This window comes from Polistes dominula, unplaced genomic scaffold (genome assembly GCF_049000335.1).
Source record: "Polistes dominula isolate Pdom_NZ unplaced genomic scaffold, Pdom_raw_medaka contig_49, whole genome shotgun sequence".
Lineage (NCBI taxonomy): Eukaryota > Metazoa > Arthropoda > Insecta > Hymenoptera > Vespidae > Polistes > Polistes dominula.
This window is the reverse complement of record NW_028300914.1, coordinates 5,160,459-5,186,838: the sequence shown is the minus strand read 5'-3', so window position 1 is coordinate 5,186,838 and position 26,380 is coordinate 5,160,459. Positions and strand designations below refer to the sequence as shown.

Sequence of the window (26,380 nt, the reverse complement as noted above, 5' to 3'; positions counted from 1 at the left end):
ATCTAAACACGTGAACTAAAAAAAAAAAAGAATCGTTCAACCTTCAGGTAAGTTATATTACACTGTTACCGATTTTTATATATGTATTTGTGTATAATATTTGTGAGGAAGTTGAAGGAGGACTTTCGAGCTCAATGGTAGAGTCGTCTTGAAAAAAAAATATGTTATGCTCATGTTAAAAATGTTTTTTTTTTTTAGAAAAATAAAATTAAAAAACAAAATCGTGCCACCTCTTCGTATATCATACGATCTTGTTACATAATTTAATTATCGAGAAATTTTAGAATTGTTTCGAAATTTTTTTTTAACTTTTCCTAGAAATAAAAATTTATAACAGGAAAATATGATATATCAGGAGGTAGCACGATTTTGCGTGCCACTTCTTCGTATATCATATGATCCTGTTACATAATTTAATTTCTGAAAAATTGTTCAAACTTGTGTTTGAATTTTTCATTTAGGAATTATTTTTACATGATAAAAATAATTTTAACTAATAATTTAATTTAATTTAAATATATTTCATTAATTTCAATCTCGTGCAAAAGATTTGTTTTTATATTTTTATAATGTGAATCCTGATATTATCAAATTTCGATCTTTCACGGTAACAAAAATATATCACAGATAAAACGTTCAAATTCATTAAAAAGATTGTAAGAGAAAAACGTTTAGGTTAAATTAAAAGTAAAGAATTTGTAAGTGAAATAGAATTCGAATATATAAATAAATAAACTCTTTCCTTCTTTCTTTCTATCTCTCAATTTTTTTTCTATATCTTGTTACTTTTTCTTCTTCATCGAAGGCTATTAGATCGGACATAAAACCGATAGAAAACGATGCCATCGTTGGGCTCGTACCCTTTACCGACAAAATGCATTATCGAACGGAGAGAGTAACTTCAAGGCGGATTGTTCCTTCGATCGTGGTAAGAGTATTTACAGAACACTTAAATGCTATCCTGTCTCAGGGTCTGTTCCTCCTTTTTTTTTCTTTTCTTTTTTCTTTTTCTATTTCTTCTTTATCCTCCTTTTCCCTACACCTCCTACACCTTCCTTCTCATTTTCATCCTCAATACTATTCTAACATCTGTACACGCACACTTAGGCCTTACTGCAAGCGATACTATGCACACACAATCGTAAAGTATGCACTATTATTACGTTCGTGATAGCACGCCTATATACATCGGGTTTTACGCTAACAGTGAAAACGATTTTGTCGAGGAAAAGGGATACCAAAAATAAAAGAAAAAAAAAGATATTTTCTTATGCCTATGCAGGAAGAAATTTTCTACATACGAACAAAAGTTTTCAATAATAACAGAAATCTAAACAAATGGGATATTTGTTTAGAAAAATATCCATGCAATAAGTGATTGATTTATCAAATAAATCTTATTTTGATAGTACGCCTTACTTTTTGTATTATTTCTTTATTAACACTAGATATACTACCATTTTCAGTGTACCTATTTCTACCACACTAGTCAAAATGACTGGTGTATAAAAAAAATGCTTTTTGAGGGTTCCAAGCCTTAATTACTTAAATACTTAAAATAACAAAAAATGTTTAACAATAATAATTTTAATAGATAAATGGATTTATAGACATTTTTAAATAACAAAACGCTTAATTATTTATAGAAACCAAATATTACCTGAAGTAAAAATTTTGGTCACCAAAATGACTGGTCTGGTATATCTAGTGTTAACCAAAGAGTATTTTTCTTCTAATTTTAATTTAATGATGAATATTTTGTCCATGTTTCTCGTTGAAATTGCCAAAAAATGGTCCCAATAGAAAAGTTGTCATAAATTGAGTCCATAAATTATGGAAATGTATTATTACGAACATATAGAAAAAGGGTCGAATCTTCTAAAACATCGTTCCATTTGTTTAATATTTGATATAAAAAATAAAAATACCTTTCTATATTTATTGGTGTACTCGACTTTTTACGAATATTGACAACTAATTCGAAACTTTTAGCGAGTAATGTAACATCTCAAGAAACGAGAATGAAAATGACAGAAAGAAATAGAGAAAAAGACAAAGGAAGAAAGAAAGAGAAATAGGATATGTTAGAAACGCATTATATTCTAGGCGATATCCTTTTTCCTAACGCTTTTATCTCTTACCTAAGAAAAAGAATTTTGTACTTTCTTGGATAGTAAATCTACCTTTAAACTCTAAAGTAAACGTATCTAGTTCTCGATATAAAATATAACGAAAAAGTTGAATCGAGTTCATTGCACAGTATCATTATTCGTTCATTTATTCATTCATTCATCCATTAGTTCGTTCATTCGTTCGTTCCTAATATACTTAATATCAATTTATTAAATAATCCGACGTTTATATATTATACAATGTTGTATGTGTGTATACATGTGTGTGTGTGTGTGTGTGTGTGTGTGTGTGTGTGTGTGTGTGTGTGTGTGTGTGTGTGTGTGTGTGTGTGTGTGTGTGTGTGTGTGCATGTGCAATTATTTAAAAAAAAAAAAGTATTTTTTATCAATTGATAAAATCTCTAATTCACAATTAGCACGAAGGTAGGAAAGTGTACAAATATGTACGTGTACGTATATATGTATATATTTGTACGTGAATATGTATACATTTACTCTTTACCGTATTTCATTAGTCGCGTGAAATATCGCATAACGTTAGAGAGCAGTGATAATTTTCAAATTCAATCAACGAATTTTCTAGTCTTTTCAAAACTTTTTAAGTGATTGCGTGTCATACGGTCTGTTTTATCTTTCCCTCTCTTTCTCTCTTTCTCTCTATTCAGTATAATACTTTGCTCAGGGAGGGGGGGGGTTATTAATGTTATACATAATATACTTAAGGTGTCTACACTTTCACGCTATCATTTACTTACATTATTATTTGCTCATGTATTTAAGTATATAAACATATGAATATTATGTGTATGAGGTTGTTTATTTCACTTAAGCTTACCACTTTCATTTTGTTTCATTAAATTCACATATTATCTGGTCTTATAAATTGTGAAATAAATATATTTTATTGACAAGCATTTTCTCAAAATTTAACTCGATTTTTTAAAATATAAACTAACGATTTTTAGTAATAAAAAATAAAAATAAAAAAAGAACAGATGAGAATTAACAAATAACAATTGGAAAACGTAATACGTTGTATGTCAACGTGTTGATTTGTTTAAGTTGAATTTTGATCATTTATTCAAATTAATGTCGAGGACATTGTACAGTTTGAACGACGATCGAGAAGTGCTCGTCTAGCTAGACAATTTGTGACTTCCTTATCATACGACTGACTCCCTATCGAGTGTACGTGTTGTCATACATGTTATCTCAAACAAAAGATTATAACATTTGTCTCAATCAATTTTACATCTTCTCGTGATTTCTAGAATAAAACGTTAATTGTTCACACGTTAAAACTACTTTCATATGATGAAATTTAATTTACCAAATAAATTATAATAGGGCTATGCGTTAAACATATTGTTATACATTCGCAAAACTTTTAGAACCCTAAACTTGTGAATCCAAATATAAAACACAACTCACAAACTCATAAATATTAACGTTCCTCTAATCCCAAATATAAATTTTTCAGGTTAAAGGAAAGGAGTTCATTAAAATTGAAATATTTCACCTTTCCTTTCTTTAGAATCAAATAAAAAAAAAGCAAAGGAATATTATATATAAACAAAAATAAAAAACGAAGATAACCAATTGTAAGAATATGTTTATTTCTTTTTTTTTTCTTCGAAACTCTTTAAACATCCATTGAGCTTACATGTCGTAAATCGCTTACGTAATCGTTTCACTCGATGAGCGAATGCAGTAGAAGATTACGGCTGATAAACGCGTTACATTCACGAGGTCAACCATGACAACTTTTATGAATGAACAAGTTTATCCTCGTCGATCGTGCAACTCATACGGTCGTTAACAAAAGTCAAAAAATATCTTAAAAAAAAAAAAATACCTAACACATGTTTCACTCGCGTGAAATTTATATAGGGTTGCATGAATTCTGAAATTACGAATTCAGAGATCGGGGATCGTTTACGGATTCGGGTTTGGGATCCCTAAGGTTTGAATATTTGTATAGTCGTTATTTAAAATTTAATATTTTAATATTAAAATTTTAATATTTCAAGATTTAAGATTGTTCGCATAAAAAATATTGACGTCAACTTGTCCCCATTACATCATAATTTAAAATATTTAAATAATAAAATTAACTATATGAATTATTTTTTTCAAATCAAAATATATTTGAATGTTTTGACAAAAAGAAAAAAAAAACTTGAAAAATCCTGAATTAAAATTTCGTAATTATTGCATACACATAAAAATAATTTAAATGGCAATACGTAATTAATAATTAATTAGATTAATATACAATGTCGTAAATTATCTCTTGCGTAGTTCCTTGAAATAGGATACAGGAAAATTGATTGGACTTTTAATAGAAATAAATTTAAACAATGTGTATCGTGTAACTTTAGCAAAATAACAATAGCTTGACTAAAGAAAATGAAGAAGAAGAAAAATAAGAAGAAGAGTAGAGTGGCATAGAAAATATTCATCTTGAAAACCGTTACAATAGCTGCTAGATGTAAGACATTGATCGATAGACGTGTGCGTTGTTCGATTAAACGATAATAATGGACCCGTTCTTGGTCGGCCTTGATAAAGTAGATGCCACCACCCTCATTCGTGAAACAGAAAAATTTGCTATTCCCTTATGAATAATTCCAAACCTTTAATGTAAACAAAAGATCGAATTTTTCTTTTTTTTTTTTTTTTAATGAAAAAACTACTATCCAACAAACGAAAATAATATCATCAAATATCACGCTTGTATTTTTCATCCTCTGCAAAAAAAAAAAAAAAAGAAAAAAATCAACATTTTGAATCGAACGCGATAAAAAAAAAGAAATAAAATAAACGTAATCGTTAGACTATAACTCGGCTAAATTACTCGTGAAAGTGAAATATAATAAAAAATTGGAAGAATTTATAAATTTGTAAAATCTTTTGATTGATTCAAAGTGTATATCTTAAAACGGTAAACTTTTGAAATTGTAAAATTAGATGATACCTTGTATAGAATTTAAACGGCTTAACAGAATTCTCAGTTAGATTCATAGGAATTTCATTATGCGTAAACGATGCGGTCAACTTCAAACAGTAACAGCTTTAATCTTTGACATAGGTGTACTATTAAGTTAGTATATGTAATACTTGATATCTACTAACACGAGTAAACCAAGCAAACTCATTCGCCAATGTGTCTGACGTATCTGACGTTAAAGAGTGACATTCGAATCGATTAAGTATCCAATCATCGTCATCATTGTGATCTTTCTATCATTAAATATCAATCACTAATATATAAAAACCATTAGATTTAATAGTAAGCGAATATCCGATACCCTGAAACCATTTCAATTAAAATTGAAATATCTTAAAATGTAAAAACATTAAACTTTTAATATCAAATGTATGTTTACGAGTATATAAAATAGATGAAAGGGTAAAATGATTATTATATAAGTAAGGTGAGTTTGAATGATCTCTCATAAAGTAATCCTTTTTTTTGTACCTTATAACAGGTATATAATGCTATGATAGAAGATTGTCGTGTCGTTTAATTCCCATATGAATAGAAATAAGGTTTTGATATCGTGAGTAATTACGTATCCGGTAGGACAGGCACCGTTGGTGTCTATTTTTCATACTTCTTATTCTACACTTCGTATATATAAATACATATACAGGTATTATTTACTTATTATTAATATATAACGGGTGTATAATTTCAAAAAAATCATCCACAAATAACTAGTTAATTGTTATTGATGATAGAAAAAAAATATGTTTCGTACGAAAGTTACTTGATATAGAGGTTAATATAATTTTTCCGTGTTACGTACGTATAACATATTTACAATGTTATCTGACCTCTCTTAACTTTACCAATCCTTACTTTGTCTGTTCCCCTATCCATGCAAATTTTATGCTATTCTGATGTAAAAAAAAAAGATTAATAATAAAAACTTGAAAATAGTTCACTCCATCTATTGGATTGTATACAGAAAAATGTATTATTTAAAAAATTGTATTTAACTTCTGTGTCTTTTCATAAAAAAAAAAAAAAAAAAAAAAAAAAAATTAAAACGGGGAATTATGTCAATCTGGAAATTAAATACTTAGATCCAATTTGACACGTTTCTTTTGCTATCACCAATAGCAAATGAGTTATTCAAGTAGCCTGTTTTTAAATGTATCACCCGTTACATTTAAGTCTGGTATAAAAGGCCCGTTAAAGACCCGTTTTCAGAAATAACGACGAGCATAATGAACGCGTTTTTCTCTCCTCTCTCTAACGTGGAATAAAACGATCCTGCTAGGGGGAAAGAAAGGAAAGGAGAAAAGGAATTTTCTCTCTCTCTCTGTTTTTTGTCTCTTTCTCTCTCTTTAACAAGAGAGATACCAAGATACTAAAATCGATAAATTCTTTGTATCTTCCACGTTTATGGAACTCCATTTTTCTTTTCATCTGTGTTCTATACAAGTAGCTTGAAATCGGATCAAGGTGTATACTTCTGGATAAGTAGAATACATGGATAGTAATTTTTTTATGGTATCCTATTTTCTATTTTGAAAGGAAAAAAAATGTTTAATAATTATTAAATTAATATTTAAAATACTAACAATTAAATATCTGATCAAAATAAATGTTTGCAGTTGATACATCCAAAAATGAATTCTATATAACATTAATAAATTTAATTTTTTATGTAAAGAATTAAAAAGAATAAAAAATTTCGAAGATACGTAATCGTAGATTTAGATAATTCAAAAAAAAAAAAAGAAAATTAAATTAATTATTTTAATACTAGTATAAAAATGATAGAAAATATTTGAGAACGTACAATTAATAATTAAAATAATTACTTTCTTTTTTATTGTTTCAATCAGTCATTCCGAGTGTTCTTTGATATTTGCAAAAGGGCTTTGTATGAGCGTTTAAATTGCAATTAATATTTGTTACTCGTTGAATTTATTATTTTAAAACGAGAATGTATAATAAACGATGATTGTGTTAGCCGGGAAAAAAAATAAGAGACAAAACAGAAAAAAAAGGTTATTTTCACAATCAATAGACCGAATGCAATCTCGATTTTCTCTTTGTGTTCATGTGAATGCTTCTACCTTTGCATTGACCCTTTTTCATCGGTAATTCTTTTTCGAAACGGTCTTCTATTGTAACAAGTTTTTATTAACAGCTTTCCATTAAGCGGAACTCGTGCTTGTTCGAAGTTTCTGTTTACTATATTTTTAACCATATATATGAATATATATAGATATATTATATATAATATTCATGAAATATATAAGAACAATATATAATACTTATCACCATAAACGAAATATTAATTGATATTTCCTACACTGAACACATTTAATTTCATTAAAACGCACACGTAATTAATTTTTCGTAAATAAGCAAATCAATTTATTTCACATATATGAATATTGAAATAATTAAACAATCACGTATTAATGCACATGTAAAATATTTCTGCACTAATATTTTGTTTGTAAGCCAAAAATTTCAAATAGGAATGGAAATTCAGACAAATAGGATATTTATGAGAGAAAATAAATGCCTTTGTGAAGTGACTGACGTAAATTTATTTGTACGAAAAAAAAAAGAAAAATCTAACGAGTAGTATTAAATTCGCATTTAATATTATTTTCTTTATAAATCAGTACGTTTGTAAAAATTGTCCATTATTAATTGAATATATTTTTTCCATGTTTCTTGTAAAAAATGCCAATGATGCTCCAAGTTGTGTCATAAATTTTGATAAATAAATTATTCAAATGCAGTACGAGCATAAGAAAATCTACTCAATTTTCTAGTAACATCCCCGATGACGTATACGATGAGATGATGCAACAGAGGGTACATGTATAAACACATGTACATATGCTTATACATATGTGATATATAATATATATATATTAAACATATGGATTATCGATAATCCTCTCTCGGAAACTCATCGTTCTCCAGTTCTTCGTTAATCGAAAATCCGTATCCATTTTCCATCAAATGCTAACCAATATTTTATTTCATAGCGTTAAAATCACATACATCTGATCGATGTCATTTTTCTTTGACATCACTACAAATTCTGCATTAATTTAAAACGCCCTATATTAACTTTTACATATTATGTAAATTCATGTAAATATTATTTTTCTTTGATATGTGTGCATGTATTTGTGCGTTCATAAAAATTCATTTTTATTGCGACTATTTTTTATAATCATTCTTATATTTAACTTCAACTAATAAACAACATTCGATTTCTCGTTCACGATTTTATATTTCTAAATATTTTACATTTTTCTATATGCAGTTACATCTTTAATAATTTAATAATGTATATATGTATGTATGTAAAGGTAGAATAATATAATATAATTTATAACTGAACGATAATTAAACCATCGTTCGTTTGTCTAAATATTAGACTTTATTATAAAAAGTATTAGATTATTTGCTAATTTTGAAATTAAAGATACTGGTTATCGATTGTAGAAAGAGTTTGAATTATTTTAAGGGATTCATTAGTTAATAATAAATCAGTTTATCTTTAGACATGAAATAGAAAACATCTGAGAATTTTACATAAGTGCTTGTAAATACAAATTTGTATTTTTCTCTTGTATTTAATTTCATTTTCTTAATATTTAAACGCATATATATATTTATATACATATAAGTGTAGTTTATAATTTATTTTATAATACTAATGATTGGTATCATAAAATAAATTGTAAAATTAAATTTTGCTATTCTTTATTTTTAAATTGTAGTTATAATTTCAAATATATGTTGGTATATTTATTATGGTGTTTATACGCGTGTAATATTTGAATAATTAATTAGTAAAATGAAATGATTTCTGCTATGTGAGTTTCTAGAAGCGACAACATCAAAATAGTGAGACCTGGAAAATTAATATTACATTCTACGTGTTATATATATCATGTTTTGCATGATGCACATTCCATTTCAAGTAATATTCAGCGAATGGCTACTTAATTTAGGGTTTATTAATAACCTTCACAACAGAGAATTCCTACAAATTCTATTTATTACGATATAATAAATAGAATATAATAATTATAATATTATTTATTCAATTATAATTATTCTCGTCCAAATAAACTTTCCTCTCAGAAAATACTTGCAAACGAAATTCGATAGACTTTGTCTAATACCATAATAAAAGTAATTAATTAACATTTCAAATTTACGTTAACAAATTTTGTCCAGATTATTTAATAAATTATGTTCAAATTAATATTATCTCGAATTGTCTAATGAAAAGTAAACTAAGTTTTTCTAGTTTGTTTTCATCGACGCACGTGACCCTGCCACAAATATCATCGCATAAATGAACGGTGTTGTTTCACGCAACTAACCCCAACCACGTATACCCATTCGATATTGATTTATGTCACAAAGTTAGATTAACCTTGTATTAAAGACCTGAAAATAAGTGGAAGATTCTCTTCGATGGCATGGTCTATAACATGCAACTTGGATTTTCGTCCATTTGAAAATTTATAATTAATGGAATGTTTAGCAATCATCAGAAAACGATACATTAAACATTAAAGAGAAAGTGTGTATGCGAGTTTCTACATTCGACACATCCGATCATGTATCTCGGTATTGAAATTTCGTCAATCTATCCATCGGCTTTTATGTGGCCTCATCCTCACGCTGAAACTATTCATTAATAATATGCTTCAATTTTATTTACCTCGTAACGTACACATTCATGTACCATAAAGTACATGATGGAAGATTGCAAAATTAATTAAATTAATGAAAAAAATAAATCAAAGATATTTGTAATTATCTTTAATTCATTCAGGAATAAATTTTGTTTAATATTATTTATAATAAATAATAAATATAATTTTATTTCTAATTTATTAGCACATAGTCTTTTGAAATTTTTTCAAATTAAATTTATGTTTCTACGTAATCGTGTAAATTGTTTGATATCTATGGTATGGATACTTAGAAGATATATTATCAAATTGAAATTAATATTCATATAACAGGTATAGATTAAAAGATAATATCAAATTTACATAAATATTAATAAATAATAAATATAATTTTATTTCTAATTTATTAGCATAATCTTCGGAAATTTTTTCTAATTAAATTTGTTTCTACGTATTCGTGCAAATTGTTTGACATTTATGATATGAATTATAATATATTATCAAATATAAATAAATATTCATATTACTGATATGAATTAGAATATATTATCGAAAATAAATAAATATTTTTATAATCGAGTTAACGTTAAAAACGTTATAAAATTTTGTGTCGGAGAAAGAAAAAGGAAGGGAAAGTTTAAACGGCATCGATAAGCTGCACGCAGACAGTAGCAGTAGAGACACACTTTGTTCAATATTCTATCGAGTGCAACGCTTCAGCGTCGGGTTCCCTTGTACGACTGCAAATCGGAATATTAAGGAGGTACGGCTTCGTTTTATTGAGACACTTTAAAAGGTGATTGGTCTATTAGTAGTCAAGTCAAATCATCGTCATCAATACTCTGCAATTACACGATTATTTACGAAGAATTATAAGAACGTTATTATTTTGATGAAACGTTCTTTTTTTTTAATATTCTTAATGTATTCCAAAATCGATACAAATACAATTCGTTTTAATACGCGAATTATATACGATACAAAATTTAACGAAGACATTTGTTAATTTCCCACAATACTGATTTAAATCAGTACACATATGTTTATTTCCCATGTTATAAATTACAAGTTTACAATCAATTTTGTTTGAATTAGTGAACCATTTAAATCTAAAGTTTAAAAAAAAAATTCAATTAAATATAAGCATAGACGAAAAATATATTATCTAAAGGAAAATATGGATGGTTTAAACAAAAAAATAAGAAGAAGAAGAAAATATCCAAGCAACCATATTTGGTTCTATATCTCGACGATACTTCCTTGTTTGCTGCCGTGTTTCTGTAAGGATGGATAGATAGATAGATACGTATATTATATTTATGTATAGATGAATATACATATATGTACATATACATAAACATATACATATATATATATATATATATATATATATATATATATATATATATATATATATATATATACATAGAAGTTTATGTACACGTTAAGCCGATGGCACCCAATAAACTGAATACCTATACCTATACCTATATGTATATGTATATATGTATATATGTACATATATATGTGTTTAAGTGTATACGCATAAATGCACATATAAATACACATGTATATACATAAAGTGCATAAACGAAGCTTTATCGTACATGTATATATGTATATATATATATTATATTACATATAATATATTATATATATGTATGTTATATATGTGTGTATGTATGTATGTGTGAAATGAGAGGCGTATAGTTTACGCCGTGCATCCAGTCGGGGAACGTGGCGCCAACAAAGAGGAACGAGCCGGCCCGTTACTATAAATAGACATAAGCGCAAGATAATAATCGATACTCTGATGCCCACATAACGAATCGATTTATATACGATTTATATACAAGTTAGGTATATACGACGCGTTATACACATATGCATTAAATGTAAGTTAAAATGCATACCTTTGCATTCGTGTTTATTCTCTCTCTCTTTTTTTCTTTTTCTTTTGCATTCATTCTTTCGTATATGTGTATACTATCGGATATGTACGAGCAGTGGCGCCAACGGGGGACGTATATGTATAATATAATAAATATAAAAGAGAAACTTTAATTGGTCGCGTGCGAATTTTATCTTCATTCGTATCCTTCGTCCGTCTTATTTCAATAATTTTCACTTGGAATTTCTTTTATATAAATACACATTTCCATGTTATTTCGTAGTTTGTTGCAAATAATTCTATTTCAAAGTTATTTTATTTTATAATATTATATATTTTATTATATTTATATTTATATTATTATAAATATTATATTATAAATAATATAAAAAATATTAATTTTAAATTAATACAATATAAATAATATTAATATAAGTATTATAATTAATATTAATATAAATATAAATATATTATACATATATATAATATTTTGTTTATATAATGAAATAATATAGAATTAAATGGTGGCGTTTATTAATCATTTTTAATATCATTAATTATTTATTATTTGAATAAACAAGGCGTAGAATTGGTCCGAGATATTAACTCGTAGATTATCTTAATTACTAACTTGTTTACTATCATAGTATACACAACTCATTGGCACAGACGTATTCAAGTGCAGTTTCGAATGTATTCGCCTTGACGAATGTTTAACGCCATTAACTCGACGAGTATGAAGCTTTTGTATACACGGGATTCTCAACTAATACGATCATAAATGAATCCTTCAGTTGTAAAAGTGAAAAATATTATATTTCTTTTTAATTCTTTTTTCATTTCAAGCTTTCATTTTAAATGAGGGTAAATTTATATTTAAAATGATTTTATTGCAGAAAATGTTTAAATATTCTAGAAAAAAGAAATTGATTTCATCGTAATTCACATCGTATAGCGAAAAAATTCATTCCATGTAAAAATTTATTAACGATCTTTTTACATCATAAATTTCAATCGTATTCGAGATAGGAGAAAAAAATGTGCAAAAAAAAATTGTCAATATAATTTTCTATTCGTGAATTAAACGAATGTTACATATTATAGCTTCAACTTAATCGTATCGAATGTAGGACGAACAGTATTTTAAGTACTAACCTATTTTGTAATTCAAATGATCTGAAATTATAATACGAAAGAAATATTATTATTTCTCGTTTAAAATATCTTAAATATTCGGTTAGATAGATATTTTATTTCAATGCCATAAACAAATGAAATTGAAATAAGTAACATCTTCTTATCTAGAAGAACAGTATCAGTACCTATTTCACACATACATAAAATAAACTCAAATACAATTTGAGTTTATTTCGATCAAGAAGTGAATAACATGATGTTCGTACAGCCCTGAGATAACGTGAACGTTCAGAATGAATCTTAAACTGATTTGACAATATTTTTTTCAAAAATATGAAAATTGATTCGTTTTAATTATAAAAATCACTAAACACCATTTAGACAACATTGCAAAAACTGATAAAAAATTTACTTATCATAACACAATTGTACAAGAATTATTTCCAATAGATTACTGAAAATGAGTTGAATTTTTTAATTGATATACGAGTGCAGTTTAAAAATAGACAATTTGTTCTTATCGATGATATTCTGAACAAACGATACAACGTTTACAAGACGAAATATATTCGATTTTCATAATAATCACACATGAGTACGCAATAACATAAATTTCAACAAAATTTAGATGTGTTTATTCAGTGACCTATGTTCATTGATCCGTTAAATCTGCTGTTAAATACCTGTTGTTCTGCTATTTCAATTTCTGTTGGTTTTAAGTTTATTACAAAAGCGTTTGTAATCAAAATTCAAATATCATTTTTTTTATTTATTCCACTTGTGGAATATTTTCCCTACTGTTTGATCAATAAATCTCGTAACTATTAGTATTTTTATTTTTTATATAGAAATTTAAATTCAATACTTCCTTACCATACCTTAAAAAGAAAATTTTCTCTATCCAAAAATTCATTTTCGTGAAATTGAATAAAAATAAAAAAATAGACATTTTTTCTCGAACTTTTTCGCGAGAGAAGAATCAAAATAATAATGATTTCTCGCGTTCGGAAGTAATACGAACGGAATGCATTATCGAATCGAATCGGATCGAATGCATCTATTCTAAGCCAAAGCATCGTACTAGCGAATTCTACGTTTCATTATTCCATGGATTCTCAAAAGAAGATTTTAGCATATTTTAATAAAAAAGGGCAGTTTGCGTGAAGAATGATAAAATATAGTAAAGCTGAAGAAAAACAATTGTTAATATTATATATATGTGCAGAACTGTAGGTGAAAAATGTTAAAGAAAGGGCTCAACTTGTCTTTCACCTTAATACTCAACAAGTCTTTTATATATGAATAATAAAAAAGAATAACATTTCCTTACTAATATCGGCAGACAGAAAACGAAGAATATTTAAAGATTATTATTAAAAATATAAAATCTTCCATTTCTTTTTATTCAACACTTGATTAATTTTAATATCAGATACTAGATTTATTTACAAAGAAAAACTAAAGAAATCAATTTGATGATATATTTAATATCATAATTATTTATAATAATATAATTTATGTTAAACACTTTAGTATAATTTTATTTAGTCTAATAAACCTTATGAATATCCTGGAAGTGTTCGAATTGTTCTAGTAAATATCAACGTTATACAAAGATCTTATTTCTCCTCGTGGAAGAAATAAGAGCTTAGAGTGATTCATTCACATGTTCAACTTTACTTGTCTTCTTGTACTCTACGAGTCAAATAAGGCAAGGTGAAGGTTTTAGCCTTTCAGGGTTTAGGTCATATACTTCGTGAACCCCAGTCCAATCTAATCCCTTGACCATCTTCTCCTCCAACTCTTTCACCCTAATACCCACCCCACCCTATCCTCGAACAACGTTAACCACGCGTTTGTTCCGTTGACTTTCTTATCTGACCCTTCGTTATTTTCGATGTTGACAACTATTGCCCACCGTTCGTCTTAATCCTTGTACCAATCTATCTTGCTTTGTATTAACGTTTTCTACGTTCCTCAAAGCTCTCAATCCCCCTCCCCCCAACCCCACAACTACGACCAATCAAACCAAACTACGCTCGATTTAATCTTTCATTCTTTTTATTTATATCATTCGAGATTTTTTGTTAACTTCTAATATATTATAGTATTTCTACGATTTGTCAAATATACGATTCTTATTTTTATTTTACTTTAATATTCGATTGTATTTTGTATGTTTTCTTTTTTTTAATATTAATTTTTATAGTTTGGTTAATTTTTATTTATATCATATATATAATGTTAATCATTACTTTATCTCATTTGTAATTGAAATTCTAACAATTTTTTATTACTATTTTCTTTTTTATAGTAATTTATTTATATTAATGTAGGAGTGGAAATGCTGACAAGGATCGAAGCTACAATCCAGGTTTATCGTTTGCTGGTCAACTTTCTCATTACTGTCAATTTTATTTAATACGGCTATAGACTCGATTTCACATTATTCAAATTAATATAAAATTATTGGATAATTCTTTGCAAATAATTTTAAAGAAATATCATTTTTATTACCGATCCTTTGATCAATTATGAAATACATGGAATGTTGGTAAATTTATTATTTAAAATATTTCATATTTTGCAAATATGCTAATTTTTAATTTAAAAAATCGATAAATTTAATCCAATTAATCTTCTAATTGAACATTCCTTTTTGACAAACTTAAAAATATTTTATAACTTTCAATATTTTTCAATGACCCACAATGCGATAATATTATCACCACTCGTGGAAAGCAATTTATTCGAGTTCTTTTTTTTTTTTTATTTCCTTTTTCTTTTTCAGATTTCCAATTGCTCAAGAGCTTTTGTCTTATCTCCTAGAAACTTCCGGATTTTCCGTTTATCCTATGGTGTTCTTTTTTCCCCCCTGTAATGGACTACGTCCACCTTTTCTGTTAGATTTATACGCGTTTCTTCAGTATTTGTTTTTTTCTTTCTTGTTTTTTCTCATTTTTTTCCTTGCTCTTTACTACATACTCAAACGCATGCACACACACAGAGACACACATATGCACTCTTTGTGTATCTTTCAATTTTCTTTTCTATCCTACTTTTCCTTTTAATCTTAATACTCTTATTTTACTGAATAAATAGAGGTACCAAGTAAGATCATTTTATCTTCTAGAATAACGTAAAAATATTATTTTATCAAACCTCAAATGACTAGCAATTTATTTTAAATCATAAAAATATATTTTTTAATATTATAAACAAAGGATGCAATTTTTACAAAAATACAGGATGAAAAAATTAATATGCAATTCTCATAACAACAATCATGCATGGATCCACAATAATTCAAATTCAACAGAATAATGTAATTTTCGACATGTATTTCTGTGTAATGTTTAAATTGGATTGCTCAGTGATTTGTTCATTGATCCATTAAATCTACTGTTTCGTATTTCAATATTATTATCATTTGATTATAAATTTCTAATAAATGCTTATTTATTTAATTTCAAATATAATTTTTGTCTTATTTCCGTTCGTTAGAATATGTTCACATAGATTGATCGATTAATTTCGGGACAATCTTGTTTATGCACTTTTATACTTCGAGTAGGTGTGCTCGTTTATTATTGAACTAGATATTTTTGAACAATAAATAATCATCTTTTGCTATAATAGTTTGCGTAAAAAGGAAGCAACTTATTTACGTTCAATAGAAATTGAGATAAATCAAATTGATTGATAAACAGAAAAAGAAGAAGAAAAAAAATCAGTTAGAATCGAATAAAAATTCTCGTTCGAAGATTTACAAAGTATTTAAAGTAATTTGAGATTTTATTATACACAGAAACTCATTTTCTTGGATGCGAATCTAAACGCGTTTTAATAATGCGCAAATAATTTAAAGAAAATATTTCACAAACACGATAATGTTTTTTTCTTTCTTTTCTTTTTTTCTAAAGATAATTTAGAGATTTTTTCTAGGTACGATTTTTACCTTTCGAGTAAGAAAATAATTCGACAAAAACATTTCTTACCTCTTATCCCGACTGCCGGTGATGTTTAAAGAAATAGGAAAAGACTCTTTCCGTCACGTTCTTGCAAATAGGAATATACTTGAATTTTGTAAATATACAGGAAGAAAAAAATCTCTTCGGAAAAACTTGGATATACTCGAAATGTAGATGATAGAATAAATCAGTCAGCCAAAGTAACATCGAACGTTGTTGCACTTTGATGATTCCAAGGCCATTGCTCCTCCTCAATAGTTTCCCTATCAAGAACAAAATAGAAACAACGTCACGATTAGATTAGATTAAAACGTACTTCAACGTCTTCGACATTGTGTTTACTATTCTACGAAATTCAATAGTAACTTGAAACTTGTATAGAAACAACTTATTTTTTCCATTTAAAAAAATAAAAAAAAAACACAAGATAAAAAAACGTTATCATGTGACCAAGCGTTAGAAAATTCGTTCATTTTATCGTAAAACGTGATCTAATATTTTTAATTTATGATAACACACATAACAATTAAAAATTTAATATTATAGATAATTATAAATGAAATAATTGCTAGAATACGAAAGAAAAGAATCAAAGAATAGTTTTTTTTTCATTTTTTTAAACATATTTCGAGTTTTCAATTGCATCAGAGAATAATGATTGCGGAGTTTCTTCAAGTATTAATTAAAAAAAAAAAAAAAAAAAAAAAACAGCTTATTTAACAAACATTTCGAAGAATATTTTGAATTAGAAGCAAAAAGAAAAGAAAAAAAATTTGATTAGAAATTGGAGCATCGAATAATCAACGTCGACGGTTGGGGGGATTGGGAAGGGGATGCTAATAACGAATTTCAAAAAATGTGATGAAAAAATATTTGACAACTCAATAAACAATTGTATTACGATTCAAAGGATGTAAATAAATGAATAAAAAGAAATAAAAGAAACAAATCAAATTATTATTAGTAAATTGGAGGATACATGGAGGATTCGAAAAAAATAAGAAAGGGAGAAAAACAAGAATAATTTAAAAAAGTAAACGTAATAGGGATTCACAAAAGGAAAAAAAATTGACAAGAATTTCAGGATGCAATACTACACTTTCACGTTCGTTTTTAGAGATCGGTGAGGATCGAACGAGTCAATTAAAGACCACCCAGTGCGGAATCTTCAGCTTCCTTCTTTCCCATCTCCGTATTCGCTTCCGCTTCAACCTACACCACCCACTCCCACCCTCATCCCAACCCCCACTTCAACCTCGGGCACTTCTTCTTCCTCTTTTTCCCTCTCTTTTCCTTTCTCTCTCTCTTTTTCTTATACTTTTACTTTACTCAACTGCGTAAAATGGGAAACGTGCCAAGTCGACGAAGGAACATCGATTTTCTTAACGTCTTTTAGCATAATCATTCTATACTTACATATAAAATCGACAACTTTGCGATAAAAAAAAAAGAAATAAAAAACAAAGAACGAAAGAGAGAGAAAAGAAATAAAACTTTAATTCCGTTCGTCGAGAAAAATTCTTCAAAGGTTTCGCGTTTCTTTTTTTCTTCATTTTCCTCTCCCCTTTTCTCTCTCATCCGTACCATAAAAAATAAGGTAATTTCTTTTAAAGATCAAAAAAGAAGTTTTTTCGTTTTTAATTTTTTCTTGTTTTTTTCCTTTATTACTTTTTTCTTTACGTCTTTCTCGTCTGGACTAATATCGAATGATGGTTAATTTTAACATTGAATTTCACTACTTGTTACTCCTTAGATTTAAAAATAAAGGTGACAGAATAGAAATGCTGAGAAAGCTTTCAGTATCGATCCCATTTTTTTTCTCTTTTTTTCCTTTAAACGAAAAAAGGTTCAGTCTTTCTTTTCGAACTACCTTCACGTTTGAGGTTAGTCAGTATAGGATTGAAAGCTGAGGGTTGGAGGGTTTCATGGAAGGGTTGAGAAAATGAAAGAAAAGAATGAATGAAAGAGGAAGCTCAACAAAGTATAAAGATTTTCAACGAGTCTTTCGTGACAAAGTATTGTGTATCCTTTAACAATCGGAACAATTTTGAAAGGAATTAACAATTAGGATGAAAATAATTAATATGAAATATTTAAAACGTTAAATGAACTTATTTTGATTCTGGTAAAAGAGAAAATAAATTTTATATTTTTTTCTTCTTCTTTAACTCATTTTTCTTTCTAATATTCTTCTGAATCGATAGAACAACCATACTCGATCTTAAGTACGATAGTTAACATTTGGATGCTCGTAATCTCGTTAAGTACTATATTTTACGAGCACGTAAAACGAACGACTCCGAGCGTGCTCGGAAATTGTCACGGTGGTACCGAAGACTTTGCTAAGATTAATTTTAGAGACTCGTTAATTTATTGAAAATAATATTAACAGGGTAATAATATTATAATTTTTGCTTTTTATTATTATTATTATTATTATTATTCTTTAAAAATAAATAATTACTAATGAATTTGAAATTAATTATGAATAAAATTGTAATAAATGGAACGTGTACAAGAGAAAATCGTGTTGTTTTTGTCGAATCGATCGCTAAGATTAATTTTCAAAACTTTGATACTTTATAGAGAATAATATTAACAACTTGCTTTATTAAGTTACTTTTAGTACAAATAATTATTGACAAATTTCGAATAAAAATTGTAATAAATAAAACTAATAATACATGGTTATTTGTTTCTTAAATTAAATTCCAACAAATTAATTGTAAAGATTTATTAATTTATAAAAAAATAATATTATTACTATGAACGTTTTATTTTAAATCAAAAAACACGTCGCGTTTAAAAGATAAATAATTTTTTAATAATTTCATATTAATTTCTAATAAAAGTTATAATAAGTGCAATTTGTGTGCGAAAGAATTCTTAGATTCGTCGATTTAATTTCGAAAGCGTTGAAAATTTCGCAAAAAAAAAAAAAAAACAAACAGCAAAACAAATTTGTACAAAAAAATAAAATTGATTAACTTAGCACCGATTAAATTTGTTGTGAGTTTTTTTTCACTCGACATCAAACGATTATTAAGAAAGAACTAATACGGTCGAACGAAAAGGAAGTTCACACAAATTTGTTCCAACTGATTGCGAGTGGAGTCCTGCGATAAATATTTACACGTTGTCGAATATGTAGTTGGGGTCGTGCATATCGCAAAAAAGTTGTTTTAAAAAAGGATAGAAATAACTCGGCGTAGGAAATTTTATGGATCGGGAACAACACCGTTAAGGATACGTCGCACAGTCGACGAACGATAAGAACTTCCTTTTTCATTTTCATTCTTAATTGCTCATTTTTTATCGCTTTTTTGTCCTCTACCGGCTTTTTTAACCAACACCCCCTGTCACTTCCCCCGTCACACTTCTTCCAATTCTTGTTTATCGTTCTGGGGTTATTCGAGATTAACTCGTCAATCTTTTCTTCCTTCTATTTTTTAGGTCGTCCAATATGAACTTTGGTTTGCAAAAAATTAAAACGTAGTTAATTTCCCAATTATTTGTTTAAATATTATCTTAAAGCGGAAGAAAATTCGAAGCATTAACAAATTACTAGGATTGGTTAGTATAATTATTCAAATATTTATTGATATTTAATTGAAAATTTTAGAAATCTTTTAAGAATTGATAAAATATTACTTTTTTGTTCATCTATTGACACCTCTATCCATAAATGAAACTGGTATTCTCTTGAGTGAATGATCACGAAAAAGATTCCACAGATTGTAGACATTCTTTTCCTTCTATCTATCTATGACTTCACGTTTGACCCTTTTTACTCAGCCAATGTATTCCCTTTGGAATGTGCACGGATAGTCTCGAAGGATTCCGAACTCTTTGAAGGAACTAATACAGTCATCTTTTTTCTCACATTTAATGTTACTCGACATTGCTCTAATGGAAATAAATTAATGGAAATATAAAATTTTTATCTGCATCGAATCTTAAATCATGTTAAAGTACAAATCAATTTTGGATAAGTTTATTTAAACTATTTATAATTGAAAGAAATTTTCTTTTGATATTTTTTTTCGTTTAATATTTTAAATTTCAATAATAGAAATACATTTGTTTGATACAAATTATTATGCGTGTTACTAATGTAAGTATCAGATTTTATTTTGCATTAAATCCTTATGTAATTCGATAGTCTTTTTATTTTTTATTTTTGTGCATTGATATAAAATAAAATCGAAATGTTTGCATCAATGTTGTTTAATATTGCGATAAAATTTTCACGCGTACCATTATTTTATTTTTCAATCTTTGTTATTCGGTTCTTGTTTGCATTGATATATCAAAAAAAATAAATAATCATTAAATTAAATGCAACGACACAGTCGAGTATTTTTTTTTTTTTTTTCGTAAAATAATTGTTTTTCATGTTTGTATGATTTTATAAAAAGAAGTTTGTTTATTCCGTTTAAATTCATAATGCTTGTAATTCGAAACAACTTTTATCGTTCTTGAAATTAATTGTTTTAATAACAAAAAAAAATGTGAATAAATTTATCGCAGTTAAGTTGTGTTCGTGAAACTTATATTGAAGTAAAAAATCGAATAAAATAAAACTTTCGATTTTTCTTGTTCTTTTTTTTTTAGTTCGAGACGACACTTGACTGAAGAGGTCCGAGTAGATTGTAGAACCTGGTAGATATCCTTAAACTCGAGAACTTTGAAAGCGTGTCTGCGAATAGAAAACCGTTTGACTTAACCCCCTAGGGAGTGCTGAATGATGAGATAGCTAATAGAAAGATAGGAGTGAAAATACCGAAGAAAGAAATTCGGTAAGAGAATGCGAATGATCGTGAAAGATTAAAGGTGAAATGAAAAAAAAAAGAAATTAAAAAGAAAAAAGAAAAAAAAGAACGTAATCGATTTTTAACTATTCCAAGAAAATAATGAATCTAGGAGTAAAAAATTGATGCTTCATTGTGAACTGCTCGATTGAAATTTTATTAAAAAAATGAAAGAATGAAAAAAAAAATGAAGAAAAAAAAAGTATTCGTTATTTTTCAACTAATGGACTTTAAATTGTACCAACTAGAAAACGAATTAAAAAAAAAAAAGAAGAAAAGAACAGAGGAAGAATACAATTAAAAGAACCAATATTTCAACGGATTTAAATTAAATGTTTTCAAGAAAATAAGAAATTTATTTTTGAAAATAAAATTGATTGATTGATTTATTTAAGATTTCATTCTAAACGTGCAATCATTATCAAAACAAGAAAATAACATACGTACATGTGTGTGTGTGTGTGTGATAATGTTCGTGATAAATTTTATTCGATAGGAATCGTGATAATAAATGAAACATAGAAAGTATCGTGTTCTATGTTCTAATTACTTTTACAGGATCTATTTATCGTGTACATTTCATTCGTATACATATGTACACCATAATTATTACGTAACTTGATCTTTCTGTTTGAGACATTGACATTTTTGTTACGGCTAACGTGTTTTCGACATTGATATATATTCAACAAAACGAATTTAACTTCTTACAAAGGTCTAACTTTAAATAAAATTTAATAAATAAAATAAATTCGTTTTTACAACTTTAAAACAACCATAAAGAAACTCATAGATGTCTAAGCCCTTTGTAGAAATAATAAAACAAATATCTCCTGTATTTAAATATTTCAAATATTTTAATTAACAAAAATCAATACCAAACGTAACCGTTTCAATTTCTTTTTTATTATTCCTATTATTTTATCGAATGAAATACTTCTCTTGTTAAAAAGAAAAAAGAAAAACATTCCTATCATTAATTAACTGTATCAATTTCACGAACGAATATTGTACAATAACAGTTTTTGTAATATTATTTAATTATTTCCGATTAAATCCGACAAGCACGAATTACTGTCTTTGATGCAAGATTTTTTGTTTGTAAGATTTATATTTCTTCCTTTTTTTGTGATAAGTTAAACAATATTGCATGAGTAATATACTTTTTTTGTATTTCACGTTATTTTACTAAATAATATAAATTCTACTCTACTTTACCTTTTTCTATACTTTAAATTATTCAACCTAAAAAATATTGTGCCCGTATAATTACTAAAAAAAAAAAAAAAAAAACTTTTAGGACGGCTTAATACTTAAATCTATTTGACATATATTCCACATTTTACAATACATTTATTATCTTTTCAAAAGAGATGCTATTTTTTCATACATATATAACATACTATATCTATATATGTGTATATGTGTCCAGTACATTTAACAATTTGAAAACCCCGATAAGATTGATATACGTATATTTATATTCTTGTTCCTTTCACATTTCAAACGTTGGACTAGGTTAAACGCACCGTTTGCTTATTGCGTCCGGTGCATCGTGCTGCATCGATCCAAATCGATCTTGTACTTCTCCCACCCCCGCATCCCCCTTCTCGTCTCTCTCTCTCACGCTGTCTCTGTTATATTCACCTATCCATTTGTGGATGGGTCCAGAACTAGTGTGTGCTTTCATCAAGTATACCTTGGCTCTTCAATTAATACTTCGCTAACTAATCAAATTATTGCGTCGAATGCAACACTCTATGTCATAGAGTATAGAAGGAGTATCGTTTCTTTGTACAAAAAGCATTCTTCTAAAAGTATTCCCATTTATAAAACGATATAACTCTTAAACATTGTTGATAACTATCAAACGTATTTTACTAACTTGCATACTATCGTTTATGTCATTTGTTTAATGGAATTTCTATTTTTCTTTTCATCGTCTTTATCTTTCTATCTTTCCGAATTTCTACAGATCTGAAACACTCGAAATTCTATTTAAGTAACGATTGAAAGATGAAAACGACAAATACTTTACTCGTCATTCCACTTTTGTTCTTTCCGATATCGATTGGTTACTCGATTTGTATCGCAAATTAAAGTACCAAACGCAAATACATTTTCAATTGAAATGATTCTTCCTTTTTTTATTTTAAACTTTTCACTCGTTTTTATTCCAATTTAAAAAGATCTATAAAGGGTTAATTTTTTTATGAAACTATTGCATCGAATTATAAGGATTAATAGTAGGAAGAATGAATACATCAATAAACTCTTATTCATGTTCATCAATTAGTATGTTCAATTTGTTTTGACGTGATTTCCAATGTAAATGAGAAAAAAATATGTATAAAAGAGAAAATGTTGGTTAAAAAAGAATTTCGATTGATTTTAAGTTGAAAACTTAGTTAGTTGATTTTGTATGAATATAAAAAATGTGAGAAAACAGGTAAGAATTGAGAAGAAAGGTCGTGACCTAGTATATAAGAGAAAACGCAGTGCGGTGTTATAGATAATGGCATCATTTTACCGATTCAAGTGTGCAACGGACGATGCACCACCGACCGATGCACCCACCGATGCATCTTGAATTGTCGCACGCGAACCTTCCGGCAGTTACCCTTCTAAGTTTACTTAGTTTGTACTGATATATATAGTTATGTTACCGCATTGCAGTTATATGCACTCGAACTTAAATTTTCGAATTTCATTCGTAGTCTCTGTCATTGGTTTAAATTTGAAAAGTAGTTTTTTTTTTTTAAATAATCAAAACTGTGACGATGAAAAATATTTATTATAATTGTTATTATTATTTATTTATTTTTTTTTTCATTTTGTAAAAATTGTATATATTTGTTTGTTACTAAAAATTTATTATTTTAACAAAGTATTGTAAATCCAAATATTTAAAATCGCGAATGGGGTTGCTTTGTTGGTTCATCAAATGTTTGACATTTTAATCGGATTTTCTCTCTCTCTCTCTCTCTCTCTCTCTCTCTCTCTCTCTCTCTCTCTCTCTCTCTCTCTCTCTCTACTTCTTTTCTTTTCTTTTCCTTTTTTATTTTATTTTTTATTCCATGTTTTATAGACGGGATAAGAGTTAAGAAGGAGAGAAAAAAGAAAATTCTCGAAGAGTTATCGAGAAGATAAAACAAAGTTTTGAACGCGTGAGACTCGAGATTCCTATCCTGGATTATATCGATTTTGGAGGCAAATATAAATAGAAAGAAACAAAAAAAAAATAAATAAATCAAAAAATAAAGTAAAACAAAGAAATAAATCGAAATCATAGATTATGTATGTCAAGTTTTATCTATTATTTTATTTTATCGATAAAATATTATTCCCGCATGTCGACGAACCTGCCGAATTGTATCTGCGTATTGTCTTATTTCTGGAACATAAACTTCTTCAAATTTGATAAATGTAACAGAAAATCGACTGTTCGAATCATCTTTTCTTACATTTTTCTTTATACTACGATCAATTTATTTCTATCCTCGTATATTGTTTTATTTTTTATTAAACTTGCAAATTTTATCATCAATTTTTCGGATTATACTTTCTATATTTAATACGAAACTTTAATAAATTTTATTAAAATTATTCTGTTTATTTTAAATTAACATCGAATGAAAGTTACCTCTGGAAAACTATGAAATATAAATAAAATCTAGAATTACAATGAGAGCGCCACGACTTAGCTGAAAATAATTAAATTTTATAAAAATGAAGGAACAAATAAAAATTACAAATGAAAATTTTATTATTAAAGTAAAATTCTAATAAAAGGTAATTTAATTTATTAACATTACAAACGGTTGGTATGCCCGTTCTGTTATACTTCTCACTATAACTTGACTTATTTAATTAAATATTATAAAAAGTTAAATAATATACTAATTTAAAATATTTTAAGAATTAAATATTATTAGACCTAATTGAAAAAGTATAATACTATATAAAATATTAAACAGTAGCGAATGCGTAAGCGAGTTAAAGAAATTCTTATCTAATACTTTGGTATTAATTTACGATAATAAATGAAATCATTTATATTTTAATTTACATGGATTAAATTTCATTATAAAATTTTGAATTTTGAATTTATACATTGCATTTTAAAATTCAAAAAACACAAACAGAAATTAAATTTTTCTAATTACACATATTTTATTTTCTAGTCAATTATTTATTATAAATAAGAAAAATAAAAAAATTGTATTTTATATAACGTCAAATATTTGTTCGCGTTAAAATTATTGAAAAATGACGAATTGAAATAACACAATAAAAAAAAACAGACGTGATTTTCTCTTTAACGTGCGAAATAAACTAATGGTAAAATAAAAAAAAATTAAAAGTAAAATATTGTTGTTGGAAAAAAACGTGACCGTTGATTAATCGTTGAAAGAAAGAGGGAAAAAAAGAATTAAAAAAGAAAAGGAAAGAAAGAAGAATAAGAATAATGTTGGTAAGTAAGTACACTTCTCGTAAGTCAGCTGTAACCATTCTCGCGTGAATATTGACGAGAATTCAATATCGATGACATTAATAACTAGAAAAAAGAGATGAAAAAGAAGAAGAAGAAGAAGAAGCCATCTTATAGGATCAGTAATGATGAATAGCCATAAACGCTTTGGTTTCATCAAATCGGCTTTTAACGTATTAAAATGAGAACTCTCGTTTGACCGTACGACCTATACTTTCTGTTCTTAATGAAACTTTCTCCAAGTA

General features: G+C 27.0%; 1 protein-coding gene across 2 annotated transcripts in view; it reads right to left on the bottom strand.

Annotated features, from left to right (window-relative positions):
* The window catches only part of Pde9 (phosphodiesterase 9), a 98,249-nt gene that overhangs the window by 48,456 nt on the left and 23,413 nt on the right, over nt 1–26,380 (bottom strand). For both annotated transcript variants that reach the window (XM_089169878.1, XM_089169879.1), the window contains exon 2: nt 16,860–17,095. The gene's annotated coding sequence lies outside the window, so the exon portion shown is untranslated. The remainder of the gene's footprint in view (nt 1–16,859; nt 17,096–26,380) is intronic.